We start from the raw sequence: 21,878 nt of genomic DNA, 5'->3' as shown, positions 1-21,878 counted from the left end.
TAATGCATTCATATTGAGAGACAACAAGCACATCCGCTGAAAAGGGAAACACACCTTTTTCTTATATCTAAAGTGATTTAATAAAACAAAATGATAGGAATAAGCCTTGCCATATCTCCCATCTAGTATTATATACTCCACCACCATAGTAAGAACATGAAACCATAACAATTTAATAGAAGACATAATCAAATATCACCCTCACTTTTAATAAGATGACCATCAGTTTCTTTAGGGAATTTTTTCATAACCAATTAAGAGAACTTGAGATCTTGAAGGAAGAGCTTACCTTGAGCAGTAAGCCCTATTATTTCTATCATTATAAAAAAATTTAGCTTCAAATTGTTCCCTCTGAGATTGACCTCACCATTTTCATACACTTCACTAAAGCTATTAGTAACTTCTAGTTTCATAGGTTTCATCCTTTACATGTAAGGTGTAAGCCCCTTCTTCTATTTTTTCCTAGATTTATTTCTCCTTCCTCAATTTCTCACAGTTATTAGGATCCCTTTTCCTAACCTTTCCACTCATTGTCATAATTTGTAAAGCCCAAGTCTTAGATAAAATCATAGAATATGATACTTAAATAAAACATTACAAAGAAGAGAGAACACTAAAATAAATCATAAAATGTGCAACTAAACTATTACCACACAACTCCAACTCAAGAATTTATCAAAATCTTTATGATTCATTTTCCAAAAATCTTTTATCTTGGACTAAATTAAATACAATATTTCCACTTTTTCTAAATATCTTGTTATAATCAATAAGCACTTTATTTTTGTGATTAAAATTGTCCTCATGACACCAAAGTGAGGTGATGCCCTTAGTTACTACCATGCTAGAAAATGAGTCAACTACTTTATTTGCTTCTTTATACAAATGAGAAATATATACTTTCTCAAAATTAATAAGAAGGATTTTTGCTTTCTTCATTATATATTTGATTGTCCATGAAAGGATCACTCCTTTAGAAAGGCAGTTGAGAATATTAAGGAAAATCCCCTTCTATCTCAATTCCCTTAGATTTAGTATTACTTTGTAACTACTCCCATGGCGAAGACCCATCACTTCTACTAAATGTTTTGATTGGGTACCGAGTGGAATAGCCATAGCTTTGATCATATTCCCCCCTTCATCCCTAATAATAGTACCACACCATGAAGGGATAGGTTTTCCCTTAGCAACATCATCAAAGTTCATTTTGATCCATCCTGGTAGAGGACAATCCAATCTTCTATTTTTCCTTTTTTATTTTACCTCATGTTTTCGATTAAGGTTACTTCCAGTGTCAAAATCCACCTTCATTTTATACATTGTTTTGAAATTTTCTATTACACCATGTTTAATAAAATCATCCACAATCATGAAGGGTTGGAATTCATCCCTATAGACCATATTATTCCTCTCCTTCCAGAGGAACCAAATGACATGAGGGAACACATGAATCTAGAGTTTTTATTTTCAATACTCCCTTTAAAATCCTTGTACAACCTCAAAAGGTCTAGCATATTCTTTGACATTGTCTAGCTATAATTTGAAGCCTCAAATATTTCCATCCAAGTGTTCTAAGAAAAAGGGAAAGCAATTAAGATGTAGTTTGTTGGTGTTTGAAAATACTGGAGGGTTTTCAATTATCTCACTGAGAAACTGACATATCTAGGGGTAGCTAACTCCCATTTTCAACATGCCATTTCTAACAAGAGGCCAACTATAAGGAACGACCCTTCTTCTACTTCAGGCTCTGCTAAACCTAGGTGGGTAGACCTATAGATTCTTTATATGGTACCAGTTATCAAAGCATATACTGAATCTAATATAAGCATATTTTACCCTTATTTCTCCTAATGACTCATGAAATGACATAGATCTATAGTAGCTAAATGCAAAGCTATGAATCTCATAAGTTGAGTGGGGTCATTCTATTATAGCTCTTCAACATGAAAGAAAAGCATTTGATTAATAATGTTGATATCAACAAGACCCAAATATAAGCAAAAAAACCTAATGGTCATATCTCTGATCAGTGCCATATCTATTAGGAAATTAAATGAATTATAACCATACATCTTCTGGAAATCTTAGACATATCTCTACATCAATATCCTTGATCTGTCCTTCACCTTGTGAATAGACATCTGCTTTAGATTTGAATCTCATACTCAAATTATCCCATCATGAAATCTACAAACCCTGTGATATACACCAAGCAATTACAGGGCTCTTTGTTCCATCAGCAAGAAATTTTAATCACATACATTTCAAAATGACATGCAACCTGATTTATGCTCTTGGTTCACAAATTAGAAAAGATCACATATCCATGAGCAGGAGACAAGATTCAGATTGAATTTGAAACCCTTTGATATGCTTTATTTTTTTTCCTTCAAACCAAATACATGAAAGACATACAAAAATGAATATTCTCTCCTCCTCTTTTTGTTATATTCAAGTAGTTAAAGATGTATTAGATGTAAATATATGGTTTAAAAGATGTATTTATATTGATATTTTAGATTCATTTTAATTAAATAGTGATTTTGTGAATTTTTATGTTATATACATATATGAAAATTATATTTGATGGACCCATTCCTACCTTCACCCCCATCCCCTCCATCTCCACCTCCACCTCCACCCCCACCTCGATGACCACCTAGTCCTCCTCCACCACCTACCCCAAAGGATCTACATGAGAAATGACACACAACCTTTGTGACCTCATGCAAGATATATAGAGTATTAGGTGCAAGCCCCAACCACCCCACCTAATTTTCCTTGTAAATACCATGCAAGGAGTTGTACTGTCTATTGAACATTTAGACATTGCCATAGATAGCTTTAGACTATGGAGGAAAATTATGCGTGCCTTGTATTCTGATGCCCTATATTATAGAGAGGTCCATCAATTGAAATTACAAAAAGGAAATTTTAAAACATATTTTGTAAACTCAAAGATAGGTCTTGAGATAAGTGAGAAGAAGCCTTGTATATCTATTAGATGGTGCACACATACTCATATATCACAAAACTTTTGGGAGCAGTGGTGGATGGTATTTGACCACCCCCACATGCTAGTCATGAGGGGACCATCTACTTTCTTAGTAAACTAAATTATTTTGATATTATATCATTTTAGGGGGTTGGTAGAGGGATGCCTCAGGATACTCCTAGGGAAAAGGTCAACGATAATATGAGGAATCACTAATTTCCTCAGCCTCTTGTTCATCTTCTTGCACTAGTTATCTCAATGCCTCTCCATCATCAAGCAGTGTCTTCTACTCTTACTTCATTGAGTTCCCTTTTGGGAAATTTAGTAAACTAGTGGATGCAGGCAAGAAATATTTGTCTACTTGGACATGTTTGTACTAGTTGTGGAGGTATACATAGAGGCCCACAAAGTGATGTCAATGCAGCATAGGATGACCATGATATTGAGGGTGCTAATTTTTATAATGAGGCACATGATGCTCATTGTGGTGGTAGTGATGATATTGATGTATCATCATTTGTTGACCTTCTTTATAGAGAAGAATAAAGTCAAGAGCACTAGGTAAAATTTCAATTAAAATTTATAAAGTACATTATTATTTACTTTTTACATATATGCATAGTTTTATTAAGCATATTAATGTATGTTGATTTTCAATTAATAGAGGATGGATGATACTATTCCTCCTAAGAGATAGTATAATCTTTTTTCAAGATCTTCAGATGTTGGCATCACTCATACAATATGCACTTTGAATTACAATATAAATAATGTTCACTGGAGCTGGAATTCAATAACATGTGCTCATATATTCTTTAATCACATGTGTACATAAACAATTTAATTGAATGTGTACATAAATAAATAATATATTAATGACATGTACTTGAATTGCATGTCATGTGCATAAATAAATAATATAGATTCAAGCATGATCACAACAAAATTAAATTAAATCATGCATACCAAGTTGTATGAGGTCTGAAATACGACCATAGTCTTTTGATGCAAATGTAACATTTGGGCCTTTATTTACTATATCATCTTGAAAATTTGTGCTAGTAGGTGCTAATGATTTCTTTTTCCAATCTTCAACTCATTTTGTATTCTTACATTCTTACCATTCACCTACAAGACAAGACTAAAAGAAAAAGCAAGCTCCCTAGTCCATATAGTCCAAGTGTTAGAATCCAAACTCCTAAATGAATGCCATTTAGCTAACTTGCCAATTATCTCAAAATAAAATCTTGAAATGGTATTCTTTTCTTCAACTAGGTAGAAGAAACATCTAATTGTAGAGTTCTATCTTGATCCTATGTATAAATATTTGTTACACCTTTCCACAATCTCATGTGCATTTTTGAATTTAGCTTTTTACTCAAATTTTAATTGCTCTCTACAAAGGGCTCTCTTCACACATGCACTAATGCCATCATGTTCTCCTTTACCTTGTCCATCCTCAAAAAAACTCCACCCATGTTGGATATTAGTTTGCCTATGTGTCCTACTCAATCAATAGAACATTCTAGAATTCTTGAATTATTTTGTACAATTATCTGACCATATCCAATGTCACATAATTTGAATTCTTCTCTCTCTTAAATTATCATAAAAGACCTTGAAACAATATTAGAAAAAATTAGATGAATAAAGTTTATTATCACTCATGTAGAGATGGTACTCTCTAAATATTTTTTGGCCATCCTCTATACTATCAAGTGCATTCTTATAAACTATATGAAATTTTTTTTCCACTTGCACTAAATTATAATATTGTTCTTGTATGTCATCTTGTGGCATAAGTGTGTAGCTCCTAGAAAACTCAATAACTAAAAGTATAGTACCAATTGGAAACATATTATTACATATGTGGAATTTTCGATCAAGCCATCTAGCATATTGAAAGTGTTTAACATATTTTGGTATGATCACACTCTTAAACTCATCCATAAATGTATGTCAACTAACTTTATCTATAACTAGATCACACCTTGTTCCAATATTTCCATCCTTCAATGGATCTTCAATAGTTTTGAATCTTTTTACATCAACCAAATGTTGTCCAAAATTAGTCAAAGAATTTTCATGCAAACATTCATCAAATACAGAAAGATTAAAAAACATATCACATGTACTAGAATGACATGCATTGGAAAGAAAATATTGGTCATATGGTGGCTTACAAAAAAAACCTAATATGAAATCCTTTATTGTTTCAGATGCTATTATTATACAACATTCCTACAAAATTTCTTTACTATGCATGGTAATACATATAGATCAAAATACATCATAATGGTAACAAAGTTGAACATGAGTTTTATAACAACATGTGATTGTTTCCTTGCTAATCCTTACATACCATGGTTTACATTTTTCAAAAGATATTTGATTGATGGTGATAGTTAACACCTTATCATCTAAAACTTTTCTAAACACTTCAGTTTGAGTCATGTCAAAAAGGTGTTTAGAATGTGGATCACATATTTTTGAACCAACTCTAAATTTAAGAAAATCTTTTGAATTATGTTATACTCTTGTATTATCATGCCAAAATATTTCAACCAAACTTTTGACTTCATTTGTAAGTTTCATATCAGATCTTGGAAGTCTACCACTAGAAGTTTAACAACTATTTGCTAGATCACATTCAAAGTTAACCCTTCTCTTTAAAACTGTTTCAAAAGTTTTATGACTCACATTAAGATATCCACTTATTTTACTAATCAATGTTTTTTCAGTAGCTGATTTGTGAACTAAAGTTGTTGTTATTGCTCATCATGTTGCATTCTTATCTTTAGAGTGACTTTTCTTTCTCATAACGTTAAAGACACTAGCAAAAATGGATACAAATTGTTTTAAAGAATCATTTTTATTCTTGAGTTTTGTATACATTCCTAACCTTTTCATTACTTTTTGTATTTTAGACATTTTAATTAGTTGAAACATCAACTTCCATTGAAACCCAAATTTCTTACTATAAAAATGTCTATATATAATCTATTAGCATCTATCCTAATTTATCTCCATGAAACCAATCCATGAAGACTATCTAGCACATCATTAGAAAAATGAAAATTAGGTTCACACACTTCAGTATCATTCAAACATGTTTGATCAGTACTTGGTGTTTCCATGTCTACATTGTTACCATTTTTATTTTCAATTGGTATTTCATTTTCAATGTTACTTAGAATTTGAATCTCATTTTCATTTTTTCCTAGAATTTATTTTGGGGATTGGATTTTCATTAGAGTTTTTAGTGCATGATCATTTGATAACCTATTCTCATCAAGAAAACCATAATAATTAAAATTGTAAGCTACTTCTACAAAATCACCAATAGCATCATGAGAAAAAGTTTGAAGGTTTGGAGACTCACCTATATTGAATGTTTGATTAGAATGTACACCTAAATCTCTTTGTATTGGGTTCTCTTCTTTAGCCTCTTCATCCATCATGGTAACCTCAATGTCTTTCTCTTTTGAAACAATATTTGAAATTGAAGACCCTATAGTGCTCAACTCTCTAATTATTTGTCTTCTCTCTCGTTGACATTGTGCTTAATTCTCTTTGTTTGTTGTAATCTCCTCATTTGTTTGAACTTTTATTTTCTTCATTCTTCATTGTTTCAATCCCATTTTTGCACTAGTTTTGAATTCAAATCAATAGCTTGCAAATTGTAGAAGATGATAAGAAAATAGAATAATTGTGACAAAAATTCATTGTTGCAGCTCAAAATTGTCAATCAATCATTGCAATGATGGATAAGTGCTTTCTGGGTCATCGTTTGGGGCCCAATGAGTACTTAACAATCAGACACCTAATTTTTAAACAATCAAGTACCCAATTCTAATTTGGGCACCTGATATTTAAATAATTGGGTACCTGATTCTAAATTAGGCACCAAATTTTTAAATAATTAGTTAGTTGATTATTTAAATATTGGGTGCCTGATTCATACAACAACTAAATTGGAAATAGGCCTCCAATTTTTGAATTGAAAATTGGGTGCCCAATTCTAATGCCAGGGGTGGGAATTTCCCTTTGGCATCGAGTTTTTCCTTGGGGAAAGGCATGGTATAGGCTTGGTGGGACCAAGCCTATGCCTTTATGTATCGAATTTTGACTAAGGTGATTAATCGACAATTTTAGGGATTGTCATAATTTTTATATGGTCTTCCCTATTGAATTTTTTGACAAAATGAAAACCCATTATAGGTCTTACTATTTTAACTTAAAAATGCAAATCTTATAGTGTTATGGGTTTATTTTCTAGTTTTACATTATTTATTAATAAAAAATTTCTATTAAACATAAAATAGTGAGATTCACTAAAAGCTTTAAGAAATTTTTAAATTTTTCATCTTTCTTAAATTAATTTACATGTCATCAATCTTCATAGAATTATTTTGAATTTTAATAAAAAGAATTCCAATAAAGTTATTTTTTTATTAAATTATGGCGTTTGTACAAAAGAGCTTTTAGAAACTAGCTTAATCGTCAATTAAAAATTGGAAAAAAATCATTAAATAATCAAAGAAAATTATTCTCATAAATATTTTGTGTGTCAGGTAACTTTTTTAGAAAGGATTCACAAAAATTCATTTAGTTGTGTCAAATTATGACATTTGTACATGAGTGTGGTATGGTTCTAAAATAGACATTTTGAAAAAGTGGTTTTTAAAGATCCATACCAAAAATATAATCTATCATATGGGTATATAAATAAATTATATATTAAGAAAGGAGATTCTTGGCACAATAATTTTTATTTTTGAAGTTTTTAATTATTTAATATCTAAATGCGTCAAATTTTGGCATCAATTGACAATATATTTTAGAAAAAGGAATAACACTTCCACTTTTTGGCCAAAAGTGAGACCCAACTTCTTGCAGTAATTTAGGTATTTCATAATATAAAATATATTTTTGTTGATAATTTTGAAATTTCTAATGTTAATGACCAATATCAAATTTTGGATCAACTAGTGTATATAGTTGGCAAGGTTCAAACAGGAGATATAGAGATAAATGAAAAGTTGATGAGATGGTCTAAAAAGAAATTTGAGGAGAAAGTCTCAACTAAACTTGCAATAAGGATAGTTGAGCTTTCTACCCTTACCACTTAGTTGGAAGGAATTTTGAAACTAATTAATTTTGAAACTAATTTAACTTTGTGATGTTGCATTCTTCACATTCGAGAATTAATATTCTATTGATCTAATACAAGTAGATACGAAGGCTTGTACTATTTCTTTGAGAAAGAACACAAGTTCAAGCTCACCTTCATATAAAAAAATGGAATTTGATCAGTAGAGATTAGCCCAATTGATGGCTAGAGATAGTGACACTAGGAATAAATTGATTTCTATTCAATTCATGCTACTACCCCATTTGGAGATAATTCAGAACAAATTATCTGTGGCTCAAAATATTACAAGGACAAATCCACATCTTTCAACTACAAAGAGAAAAATTGATCTAGCTACTCAACTAGAAATTCACATTCAAGTCATGGAATCAACAAGAGATGGATGGTATCATGGACTTGAAATAATTTTGGCAAGTCATCAAACACTTTTGGATAAATATGAGCTGACTCCTACAAACCCCAAGCCATAAGTGTCAAAAATAAGGGGGAAGTATCCTACAATGTACACTCAAGGGATAATAAGATCAGATTAGAAAATGAGTTATCAGATGAGTCAACATTAGACATATATATATTGTATAGAAGAGTTAACATTTTGGAAGACCAAATCATAGTATTAGGGGGAGTACAATTTTTGATATCTATTTTTTATTTTGTATAGATTGCTAAGTCATGACAAAGTATATTTTCCACTAATGGCAAAGGGGGAGATTGTTAATTTCTAAACCCAAGTTTTAGGTTAGTGTCCAACACTTAGTCATTTCCAAGGTAGCGTTGGTCAGTTATCACTGCGACCAAGCCATCTAGAGAAGACTAAGATACAAAGGAATTATTTATATTTGATCACATGCCAAGAAAGTCAAAGGTTTTTGAGTAAGTCAGAGGTTGCCGAGCACCCCAGTAGAGATTGAGTCAAAATACATGCTTAGTAAAATAGTGCAGATCAAGCCATGTAAAGATAAATTAATACCAAGTGAGTTAGTATACACTGAGCATATAGAAGATAAGTGATAACATGAATGGTAATTATGACTAAGTGTTAGGACATTCAATTGTTGAGTAAACTAGTTTTGAAATATCATTTTTTAATGGCACAAACACTTATGTAAATAATTTTAGCCAACTTCTATGTTACATTTAAAGATTGCAGAGATAGTTAAGGAGAAAATTACACATTTTGTCAAATGACATTAATCCCAAGAAAATAAGATTAACTAATCAAAAAACTAGAAGGATAAAATCAAAAAAAAGATGAAATATGGATCATTGATTATACTCTAGAACTTTCTAAGATTATCTATTTAAGAAGGGTTCTAACCATAAATCATTATGAAATGGAGTAGAAGTGAGCATGAAAGATCAAATAAGCTAAGTATAGAGAAAGGAAGGCTAAGTTAGATAGGAGATTAGATAGAGCAACCTAGCAGTAAAGAACACACAAAAAATATTAGATAAGGAGATTAGATTAAGACATTGAAGAGAGGAGATCCATAAAAAAAATATTTAGAGAACATTGAAGGATCATGTACTAAATCAGTTTTGACATATTGAATCAAGGAAAATCTCATAAAAAAGTGATTTTAATAGACCTTATTTAAATCTCCTAATAGAGTCCTTACTTTATTGTAAGTGTAAAATCCTTTAATCAAGTTAAGGCCTAACAATCTTGTAAATAATTTAATAGAGTAGATCCCTCATGGGGTAGATCATCAAAAGTGATCAAATTGTAGCCCTAACAGATAGAAATTTTTTTTGCAACAACTTTCATCTTGAAGTGTTTTTGGGTTACCAAAATCTTTGTGTTTTGTGTTTATGATTTCAAGGATATTATTCTTAGATATATTTCATTTTAGTATTACAGTTTATGATTATATGGTATGAAATTTAAGATATGAGATAGATTAGGAGTGAATACAATTAATTGTTTTAATAGTGAAAACTTTTATAGATCCTAATTCACACCCCCCTTCCCCCGAGTATCTTATTTCCCAATAAGACTTCCAATAGATATGTCAAGATTTTATTTTGTTAAATGGGATAATGTATGCTTTTCTAAGAGAGTGGGAGACTTGAGAATTATAAAATTACTTTCCTTTCATCAATGAAAAAATGTGATAAAAGACCATATAGAATAATTAATATTGGGGAAGATTAATAAAGGCTATGTAAATTAAGAATAACCCATCACACAATCCTTTTTCTATCACTCTAATTCTACCTCAAGATTCCCTTTCTCAAACACTTTTTTGAAATATAGACACATTTTAAGAAAATGTAGGATAATAATGATTAGTAATGACAAAATAACTAGTTTTGGGGAGGTCATTTGGAATATAAACAATCATTTAGAAGACCAAAACAACGTAGTCAGATTTAAAAAGGTCATATAAGAACTAATAGTATCAAAGTGAGTAGTTATGTTACCTAGGATAATGGAAAGGTTGAATCAACATTTTTTGTTAAATAGGTAGAAGATTATACTAATATTTTATTATCACATAATTTCACATATCCCTATGATTCTGTAAGGAGGAGAACATTCTCAACCATTTTTAGAAGCTGATTTGGATTAACAAACTTATCATGAAAGCTAATTAGCTTTGGTGGATTACTAATCATGGAAATTCCTTAACTATTGATCATCATAAAAAGGATAGGGTTTTCAATAGTTAAAAAGTGTCTTATTTTCTCTAAAGATTATGAATATATTGACCACATTTTTGGAACTTTTCCTATGTTAAGGAGGTGTGAGATAGTGTGGTTGGAGTTATTAATGTGTACTAGATAATGGAAAATTTGATTTCTTAAAAAATTAAATTGTACCCCATTTAGTGCTCCCATCCTAAAACTCTTAGGGTTCATATCCCTCCTGGAATGTCTACAAGGAATGAAATATTAGAAAGACATAACCATTTGGAATTAAAAAAACCTTTAGAAGACCACAACAACCTCAGTCAGATAAAAAATCATTAGATCAACAACCTTAAGATATTATTTATGATGGGCATGCTTATGATTATTTTCTTTCTTTTCAAAATCTTTCTATCCTCAGCATTGGATCCTTGATTTTTTCCTCTATCCATTTTCTTCAACAACCTAGTGTTTCATTAAAGAAAATAATGATGAGGGATTATAAATACTATTTTTCCTTGGTGTCTATCACCTTTCTAAAGACATGGCTAGACCTCTTCTAACGATTTCATGTCCACAATGATACATATGCACATGAAAGCTTACCATAGTGCACCTTATTGGAATAGTTTGAAAAAAAATGTAACAAAAATAGAGAGTATTGCTCTTATTAGTAATTGATTTGTCACATTTATTATTTTTAATTCATGAGGTTTGCACTATATATCAAATATTTCTATAGAAAAAAATACTTATTTGTATATCAATTTTTTTATTAAGAAATTTACTTTTTCACTTCATATATTTTTTAAATTTACATTTTATTTCATATATTTTTAAAAACTTTAAAAAATACAGATATGCTACTCCAAAGAATATTAATAAAAAATTCTATAATTTACTTTATGGTAAATCTACTTCCATGCCTATAGAATTTGAACACAAGACTCTAAAACCTACTTTAGAGCTAGATGTTAATCTACTTCCATTCCTATTATCAGAAAAATTTGGGAAAATTCCAAACCCATTAGCTTCGACTATACAAAATCATTTCTATGTTTGAGAATGGTGTAGTGTAGCTCTCTACCCTTGATCTTGTTCACTTTAAATTCCTTGTTAATGGACACTGCTTAGAACTCTACCATAATTCATCTAGTCATGAAGAGTTACTATAGCAATTCCAATCATCTACTGATCTGATGATTCCTACAGCAATTGCAAATGAGTTTCTTCCTCATTTTTCATCCTCTCTCTAAAAGCATTTCACTCATCATAATAAACTACTTTCTTTGTGAAAGTATTTTCTCCATAATCATTCCACCTCACTCCACTTTTTCTCATTTTCCACCTCACCTCACCCTTCATCAACTTGCATGACGGTATCAAATGAGAACACAACTTAACAAGTCCATATGCATACTCAAGTTTAAACTTTTCTTAATGCGTTGTTCTATTTTTAGTTACCTTTGTCACTAGAAATTGTAGGAGCTATTGCCTAATTTAGTTGGGGGGAGGGGTGTTATATTTCATTTTTTGTTATAAGTAAATATTAATTAAATGTATATGTTATTCTTTATGTGCTGCTACATATTGTGTCCTTTACATAAATCATGATAAGAGAATAATTTGATGTGATACTCACCTTTATGTCACACACTTTTTGCAATTTGGTAAGTATGAGTTCTAGAATTAAGTGATCTTAAGTAATCTTAAACAATAAAAATAAAAATTTCTTAAAACAAGTACTATCACTTGTCTTCTCATCTATTGCAAGTTTTTCCATTTTTGAAACTACTCCTATAATCACTCTGGCGGAACAATGGGTGGTGGTTTGTTAAGAAGAGAACCAATTGACTATACATCATTGTTGGGAGACCTAGCTTTCCAATTTATATTTTAGGCCAGGGGGTGGACAAATTACATGTTCAAACTATTTGCATGGAATGAGGAGCTTGCCTTAGAATTCATATAGACATTGAGGGATGGGTTTTCTATAGTCAAAGGAGTAAGGGTTCCATTTTCACCTAAAATTGTAGTAGATATAATGGAATTGCTATTGGTAGGAGAGTAGTTTTCAGACGCATTTGACCTAGTTTCAGCTAGAGCTTAATTTATAGTGCATACAAACCTATGGCTTCAAATAGATCAGAAACAAGGTACAATCTACACATCTTTACTAGAACCATTTAAAAAATGTGCTACTTATATTGTGAGATATTTTACTTGTGAGGGGAGAAATTCATATTCGCATGCCACACATTTCAAATTTTTGAACTACATAAGACATGATGACTGCCCTTTGAATGTTCCTTATTTTATGTTTCATATTTTATTAAAAAGAGCTATTGCACTACAAAAAGGAACCCCAAAGGATGTTTCACACCATTATTTTATTAAATTCATCATAGAAAAATCCCTTAGGGAACAACTTGGGATATTTTGGGATGATTTTGTTGAAAACAAAGTGCAAAACCCTATTAGGCAACCTATAGAGCAAATTGATGAGGAAAGAGAACCTCAGGAAAATCCTGTAAACCCAGCATTAGGGTAATCCTCAACTAGACCCAGGAGGTCATAGAGAATCTCAATTTCCACTCCCATAGCTTCTAGCTCCAAGTCAAGACCAACATCTGGTAAGGGTAAAAGGAAAGTTAAAATTTCCCTAAATACTGGCTCTCCTGTAGTTCCTCGGGTTTATAAGAAGAAAAGGGGGAATGTACAGGAAACATCTCTAGAATCTCCTACAGCTTCAAGGGTAGTAGAAGTACCCTTTAGGTGTAGAGCTCAAAGGAGCCAATCATCTGTAAAACCCAATGAGGGTGTTTCTTTTCAATCCCTTGTGTCTAAAAATGTAGCTATTGAAAATGAGCAATTCTCTTCTTCTGATAAAGATAAGATCATCATTGAAGAGGGTAAAAGTGCAAAATGTGTACCTACAATAGCAATAACATCCTTTCTCTGGCCACCCATCATTTCTATAGATTCAAACAATGATGATAGTGTATCTGTTGGAGTTTCAGATTCTCCTCCACCTCATAGAGAAAAATTTCATGAAGAAGATGTTGGAATAAATTTTGATGTAGTTAATACTATTGTTGAACAAATTCTTTCTCATAGACTTGATGCTTTAGCATCTGCAACCTAATGAACTGATCTTCTTTAGCCTTCACCCAAGATACATGTTACTTTATGTCCTAGTTTCACTATTTCATTATTAAGCATTATTTCATAGTTATCAAACTAGTTAATTTAGGAGAGGGAAGAATTGAAAATAAAGAGAAAGCCTAGAAAAAACCATCTTCATAAATTAATGTCATGTCACTCTCCTTCTCCTATTTATGCTCTCTTTTTGAAAGACGGATTTGTTAATTACCAAATGACCTGTCTAATGTAGGGTAAGATTTTAACATTGAATACTCCTCATGAATTCTTTCAAGCTTTTCATTCTACCCCTATAGCCATCAAAAATTTTCTTTATGAACTCTTTTTACATAATTTAGTAGTCATTGATAATAGAGATTGGAATCCTCTACCTTATGTGGGTGATATTCAACTCAAGGCATTGATGTCTTGGATCCAAAATGAAATTAGTAGGAAAACCAGGCCCATTAGTAAAGGTAATTAGAGTATGAGATGTCACTTTTTCTCAAGCCTAAGGCCAAGGATGCTAGAACTCTGTACTATGAATGGTTGAAAATTGCTTACTCAAAACCCAAAATTTGGATTATTCCTCTTTTAATAGAAATTGTCTATCAGAAATATGAAGCTATGGAAAAAAATAGATCTTCCTGTAGCAAAGTAGGTGAATCAATGGCACTAGATACGATTGAGTGAAGACTTGTAGAAGAGGGAACCTCATTCTCCACTAAATTTTATCATGGCCACTTGGTGAGCATCCCAGTATATCAAGATGGGGGAAGAAAGAAAAAATTATTGGATTCTTTTAACTTTTCAGCCTCCACTATTGTTGTCCCCATTGCTTTCTAATCAACAAGATTTAGAGAAATTTGATATATAAGAAGGGCTCCACAGATGGGAAAGGTATAGGGAGAGTAAAGGTTTTTATTGGAACATTGCTACAAGGGGTAAAGGAGAAAGTGTTGTATCATATTTCAAGATGGCTGTGAGGGTGAAAATATTCATTTTTTCTTGAGGACAAGTCAAATTTTTAGTTGGTGGGAATGATGAGACCAAAATATGGTCTATTTTTTCATTTCATTTTTAGATTAATTTGAAAACTTTCTAACAACTTTGATGTTCAAGAACATGATGTTTTTGATGGTTTCAGACAAATGTTGTGAAAAGATATGTCATTTAATTACAAAATATTGAGAATGATGTTGTTTGTTCCTTAGCTAGGTTGGGTAGTTCTCCTGCAGGAATGTGACATAGGGTAAACTAATTTAGATAACATGTTTTGAATAAATCTTGATATATGTTATTGTTTTGGAGGTAGTAATATTTTGCAAATATAAAAGAAAAGTCAACTCAACCAAGTGGGAGTCCAAATTGTTGCTTGCATTAATAGACTAGCCTTGAGTGGAGGAAATTCAAGGGTCATGAGCTCCTAAATTATTATTCTATTTCGCACTAGAATTAATGAACCTATTGTAATAATCAATGCTATCATTTCTTTTGATAGTTGATGAGTCTTAAATCTAGGAATTTTGTTCCTAGTTTGTGTTTTAAATAAATGGAAGTCTATGTTTGACAGGTGCTAGGTTTTAGTCAGTCATTTTTCAATAGAAAGAACAAGTTGCTGAGTTTTTAAGTACTGAATATAATCTTGTTGTTTATTAGTATGTATGTTTTATTGTTATGAATAAAAAGATCATTTCAGGCTTTTATCTCTAAGTTATTCTACCTCACTTCTTTGTTGGGGCCCACACAGGGAGTGAACTAATTAGTTAGCATAGGATTTATATTTAGTTCATACTCTATTGTTCCTACAGCCACTAATAATAGAATTAGTTGACTGTTCCTAAAACATAGGTAGTTGAAATGATTCTCAGTTGTATTTTCATGATTTATTAAAATAGATTTGGTTCTCAGCTTTAGCATAAATTTCCTATAGTTTAAGCACTTGAATTTTCATAAAGTAGTTCTTAAGTTGAGATATGTTTGAAGTATATATTTTGCAAACACCATTTCTATTTTGTGTTTTTGGTTGATAAATTAAATGAGTCCAAATGAGTTGGATAATAACCACTTTAGATGTCCAATCTTGGGTTAAGCAATCCATTGTTGTAGGATTTTGATCCCTCTCTTTGGCCAAGCATAAGTGACAAGGTGTCTTAGTATGACTCTATATGCAATTTTAGGGTTAGTCTGTCTCAAGGGTTTTGGTTTGATGTCTAGAAACTTCTTGAGTGGTGTACAAATGCCTATATGAGGAATGTTTATACATTATCTAGGACAACACTAGGTGATGGTTTGTAACTCTGTGTTGCAAATTATTGTAAAGAAGGTGCTCGTGTTTGCTTGAATATTATATTTGATAATTTTTTAATTCCACATTTGCAATGATAATAAGAAACCCTTATGTTGTTATCACACATTATTGTTATTTTATGTTTCTATTATTCATTTATGCTATTAAGGGGAGCATCCTTCATCAAGTGGTAACAAAGTAAGAGTTCCTAAGTGCCTAAATAGATCTTTGACTATAAGGAACTTATACTAGGACAATGGTTCGAGATGAGAATATTGATATATGATTGATTGTGAGCTAGTTTGGATTGGGGTTTTAGCAGATGTGTGAAATGCCCCCACGAAGAGAGTGTGGTGGAAGAGCCACGTATGTTACACTTAAGGGTCTTACATCCCTCTAGAGACAAATGAAAGAATTAGTAGAATAGATACACAAAGGAATAAAGCTTTCTATAAGAGATGAAAGTGAGGATGAGGATGAAGAAGAAGAAAATGTTGAAGTAGACGCAATTTTTAACCCAGAAGAAGAAATAATTTTAAAGGCCATGTCCAAGATTGGAAAAAGACCTAAGTTTGAGGTTCTCACATTTTTTGGAAGTCTTAACCCAGAGGAGTTGATTTATTAGATCAATGATTGGGAGGAACACTTTGCATATGAAGATATTGTGGATCTTAATAAGGTCAAATTTTGTGAAGGCCAAATAGCAGGGTCACGTGAAGATCTAGTGGCAAGAGATTCAATTGTAGTAGAATAGAAGAGGAAAGGATAAAATCACTAAATTGGAATAGATGATCACTAAATTGAAGAAAAAATTCATTCCTGTGGATTATGAGATTGATCTATAGAAGAAAGTTCAAGTGTTAAAGCAAGTAGGAAGATCTGTCTGAGAGTATAGTAGAGAGTTCTATTGAGTTCTCATTAGAACTGGCCATGCAAAAGTTGATAATTAGAAAGATTCCTATTATCTTAATTAGTTAAGGTCAAGCATTCAAGAGGAGTGAAGTCTAGTTCAAATGATTAGTATTGAGGAGGCATACTAGTTTTCCCTAAGAGTTGAGGAGAAGATGAGAAAAAAAATTGATAGCAAGAATAGTAGAAGAGGTTGTGGTGGAAGATCTAGTGGATGATCTTATGGAGGCCAAAATGATGATCAAAAGAAGAAAGATGAGGAAAATATTAACAATTAGAACAAAAGGGGAAAGAATTCCAATAATTTCCATGCTCAAAACAATAGAGATTAGAGAGGAAGAGGGAAAGGATCTAGAAGAGGAGGTTTCTATGGAAAATGTTTTCACTGTGGAGAAGAAGGGCATAGAGAATTTGAATTCCTAGTGCAAAGGAAGGACAGATAAAAGAAATAAAGTACAAGCCAAAGTGCACATGTTGACAAGATGCTAAATCATCCCATTTTAAGGATGCTAAATAGGAGAACCCCTAGTTAATCAAAGAGTCTTGCTGAGTGGTATGAATGAACTTGATCAAAGGAAGAGTTTATTTTGCAAAAGGTATAAATGTGAAGATAAGTATTGCGATATGATTATTCATGGTGAGAGCACTAAAAATATGGTGTCAAAAAAGATGGTCACAAAGTTAAATCTCAAGAGGTAGTTCAATACTTGCATCTATACTACATTGCCTAGGTGTAGGATGACCACAAGGTCATGGTTAATGGGCAGTGCCTAGTGAAGTTCAAGATTAGAAGCTACTAGGATGAGGTTCTTTTTGATATCATACCTATGGACATATGTCATATGTTGTTGGGTAGTCCATGGTAGTTGGAAAGGCATGTTGTACATGATGGGTAAACAAATGCATACACACTAACAAAGGATGAAGTGAAACATAAGTTGAAGTTGTTGAAGAAGAAAGAAGAAAAGGTATGTAGTGTTGCTAGAATGTGTTTGGTTGATGGAAAGGATTTTCTCCAAGGTATGAAGCATGATAAAATGTGCTTTTCTATAATCCCAAAAGATGGTAAGGAAGAAGTAGAGGAGGTACATGTCAAAGTTGCAGGTTTTTTGGGAAATTTTCCTGATATTTAGTCAGATAATATACCTGATGGATTACCCCTAGTGAGGAAGATCAGTCACTAGATGGACTTGATCCAAGAAGCCAATTTTCCAAACAGGGTAGTGCATAGAATGACGCTAGAAAAAAGTGAATACTTGAACAAAAAAGTTCATGAGTTGTTACAAAAGGGGTTGATTTGAGAAAGGCTAAGTCCATATACTATACAAGTAGTATTAGTACCTAAGAGGAATGGAGAATAGAGGATGCATATAGATTCTTGAGCTATCAATAAGATCACAATCAAGTGTAGATTTCTACTACTATAGATGGATGATATTATGGACTATTTTAGTGGAGTTGTATATTTCACAAAGATAGATCTAAAGAGTGGGTACCATCAGATTCACATCAAAGAAGGAGACAAGTGGAAGAATGCTTTCAAGACAAGGAAAGGATTATACAAGTGGTTAGTCATGCCTTTTGGGCTAACCAATGCACCAAGTACTTTCATGAGGCTCATGAATGAGGTATTCAAGGAATTTTTAGGTAAGTTTGTCATTATTTACCTAGATGATATATTTATATTTAGTAAGACATTAGAGGAGCATTTGATGCACATTTGTAAGGTGTTTAATAAGTTGAGGGAGCTAAAATTACTAATAAATTTGACGAAGTGCAATTCTATGAATGAGGAGTTGGTGTACTTGGGATTTGTAGTATCAAAAGGTCTAAAAATGGACCCCAAGAACATGTAGGCTATCCTTCAAAGGCTTATTACAAGGAGTCTGACTAAGGTAAGTTCTTTCTAGGGATTGATTAGGTTTTATAGAAAGTTTATCAGAGGTTTTAGTAGTATATGTGATCTTTTGACATAAACAATGGGAGGGGATATAAAATAATTTAATTGGGCTATAGGAGTAGAGAAGAGTTTTAATATGTTGAAACTAAAAGTTATGGAGTAACCTACTTTAGCACTTGCAAAATTTAACAAGGTGTCTCATGTAGATTTTGATGCTAGAGGTACTACAATAGGACTTGTTTTGAGCCAAGAAGGTAAACATGTTGATTATTTATGTGTGAAGTTGAATGATGCCAAAAGGAAATATTCTATTTATAATCAAGAATTGAAGAATTGGAGACATTATCTTCTTCCTAAGGATTTTTTTTTGTATACTTATCATCAAGCTTCGCAATATTTGAATATTTAAAGAAAATTGAACCCAATGCATTTAAAGTGGTTTGAGTTTTTGTAGAGTTATATGTTTTTTTTGAAACACAAGAGTGGAAAGTCTAATAGAGTTGCAAATGCTCTTAGTAGAAGACAACTTTTGTTGACAAAGATACAGATTAAGGTAGTTGGGTTCAAGAAACTCAAGAATTTGTATCTAGAGGATCTTGATTTTGGCAATGCTTGGAAGGATTATACAAAAAAATTTACACTTGACATTTTTAAGTTGTTGGATTTCATAATCCAAGACGTTATATTGTCCAAAGAATGTCAATTGTGCATCCCTAGAAGTTCCATGAGAGAGAATCTCATCAAGGAGAAGCACACTAGACAATTAGCTAGATAATTTGGTAGAGATAAGACCATTTCTCTGGTTGATGAGAATTATTATTGGCCATAGTTACAACAAGATGTGAAGAAGTTTGTGCAAAATTGCAAACTATGTTAGATGGAAAAAGGAGTGAAGAAGAATACTACATTTATTAGCCATTACCTATACCATAGAATCCATGGGAGGATGTCAACATGGATTTTGTTCTTGGTTTATCAAGGACTTGGCATGGGAATGATTTCATATTTATGGTAGTTGACAAACTTTTTAAAATGAAACATTTTATTGCCTGTAAGTACGCTAGTGATGGTATTAATGTAGTGGAGTTATTTTTTAGAGAAGTGTTGAGACTACATGGTCTACCAAAGAGTATAGCTTTGGATCAAGATACCAAGTTTTTTGGGTATTTTTGGTGTACATTGTGGAAGAAATTAAAGATAGATTTGAGGTTTAGTTCATTAGACCATCAATAGATTGATGGACAAACAATGGTGGTCAATATAGGTTTGGGGAATTTGTTGAGATGATTTATTTGAGATAAGCCAAAGGGTGAGGATCTAATTTTACCATGCATGCAGAATTTCCATATAATAATTTTTTCAATAGGAGTGCTAGTAAATAACCATTCCCAATTTTTTATGGGAATAGTCCTCGAAATGCTTATAAATTGAGACAGTTGGATAAAGGATAAATAAGTAGTGTTGAAGCATAAGATTTTGAAAAACATTTGAAGAACATCCATGAGTAGGCGAGGAAACACATAATTAAGATGAATACACAATACAAAGCTATGGAATATGTGAAAAGGAGGTATAAGGAATTTTAGATTGGAGATGAAGTCATGGCTCATTTGAGAAAGTAGCATTTTCCAATGGGTGCATATAATAAGTTGGAATGAAGAAGTTTGGACCATACCAGATAGTGAAGAGACATGATTCTAGAAATGTCTATGAAGTGAATTTTCTTTTTGAATTGAATATTTCTCTAGTATTTAAAATTTTAGATTTGATAGAGTATTATAAAGGTGGTGATAGAGATGAAGTTATAGAAGCACAGTGGAGTATTCCAATAGCTAGTTTGGCTACAAAGGAGATTGTGGAGATATTGGATAGCAGTGTTAGAAAAGGTACAAGGAATGTAACTTATGAAGAGTACCTAGTCAAATTGAAAGGAAGGCTAGTAGAAGATTCATCATGGCTAGTGTTATATCTTAAATTTCCTACTAGAATTTGAAATTCGTATTGCCCTTCCCACCTTCGAAATACCCATATTCAAATGCCCGCAAAAATATAATATTAATGCCAAAGTTCAAACCTTGTAAACATTCAAATGGTTCGCAAAGTTCTCTATCATTAGATCTAAGTTAGATCTATGGCTGGCGCTATCTTGCCATCGAAAGCCGTACGAAGTTTACGTTCGCAACATAGCACCGGGAAAACATGTGTCTGGTGGGTCCAGCGGTGGGCTACAATGGAGGACAGGTAGGAAATGTTCTGCGATGCCATAGGTGCTATGTCGCTATCACACGTTGGCCGAGAAATTCCCATGGCAACATAGAACCCGTCGGAAAGGTGTGCCGACGATGGTGAGTCAGCGTGCTCGGTAGCAAGGTTTGGCAGGCCAGAGAAGATAAATGGCAAGGTTTAAAGCAAGCGGTTGGGTCACGTCAGGTACTTCATCTGCCCAGTTGGCAGAGTCTGGTGTCACGGCAGCAAATCAGAGGGAGTCACGTGTGCCAGATCTTCAGTTCAGCCAACACAGTCAAGAGACAAGTCTTCACGATCGTCAGATCTACAGAGATCTATGGCTAGCACTATCCCACCATTATAAATCGCTCGGGAGATAACATCAGCGACGTATTGCCTGGGCACCACGTGTCCTGGTGGGACCGTATTTCATGCTGCTAGCACAGTAGGGATTAAATGATTGATGGACCAACAGGGAAGTGCCACATGTACCGCGGGCCCAACAAATTATGGGGGAGGAAGGTCGCAGGAAGGTGGGTCTTCATGACCGTTAGATTAGAGAAGATCAACAATAGGCACCATGTCACCATGGTGAAGCTGCATGATCTTTAGCATAGCGACATGGTGCCCC

This window comes from Cupressus sempervirens, chromosome 4, assembly GCF_028749045.1.
Source record: "Cupressus sempervirens isolate cs-2001-9-10 chromosome 4, ASM2874904v1, whole genome shotgun sequence".
Lineage (NCBI taxonomy): Eukaryota > Viridiplantae > Streptophyta > Pinopsida > Cupressales > Cupressaceae > Cupressus > Cupressus sempervirens.
This window is presented reverse-complemented; position numbering follows the sequence as displayed.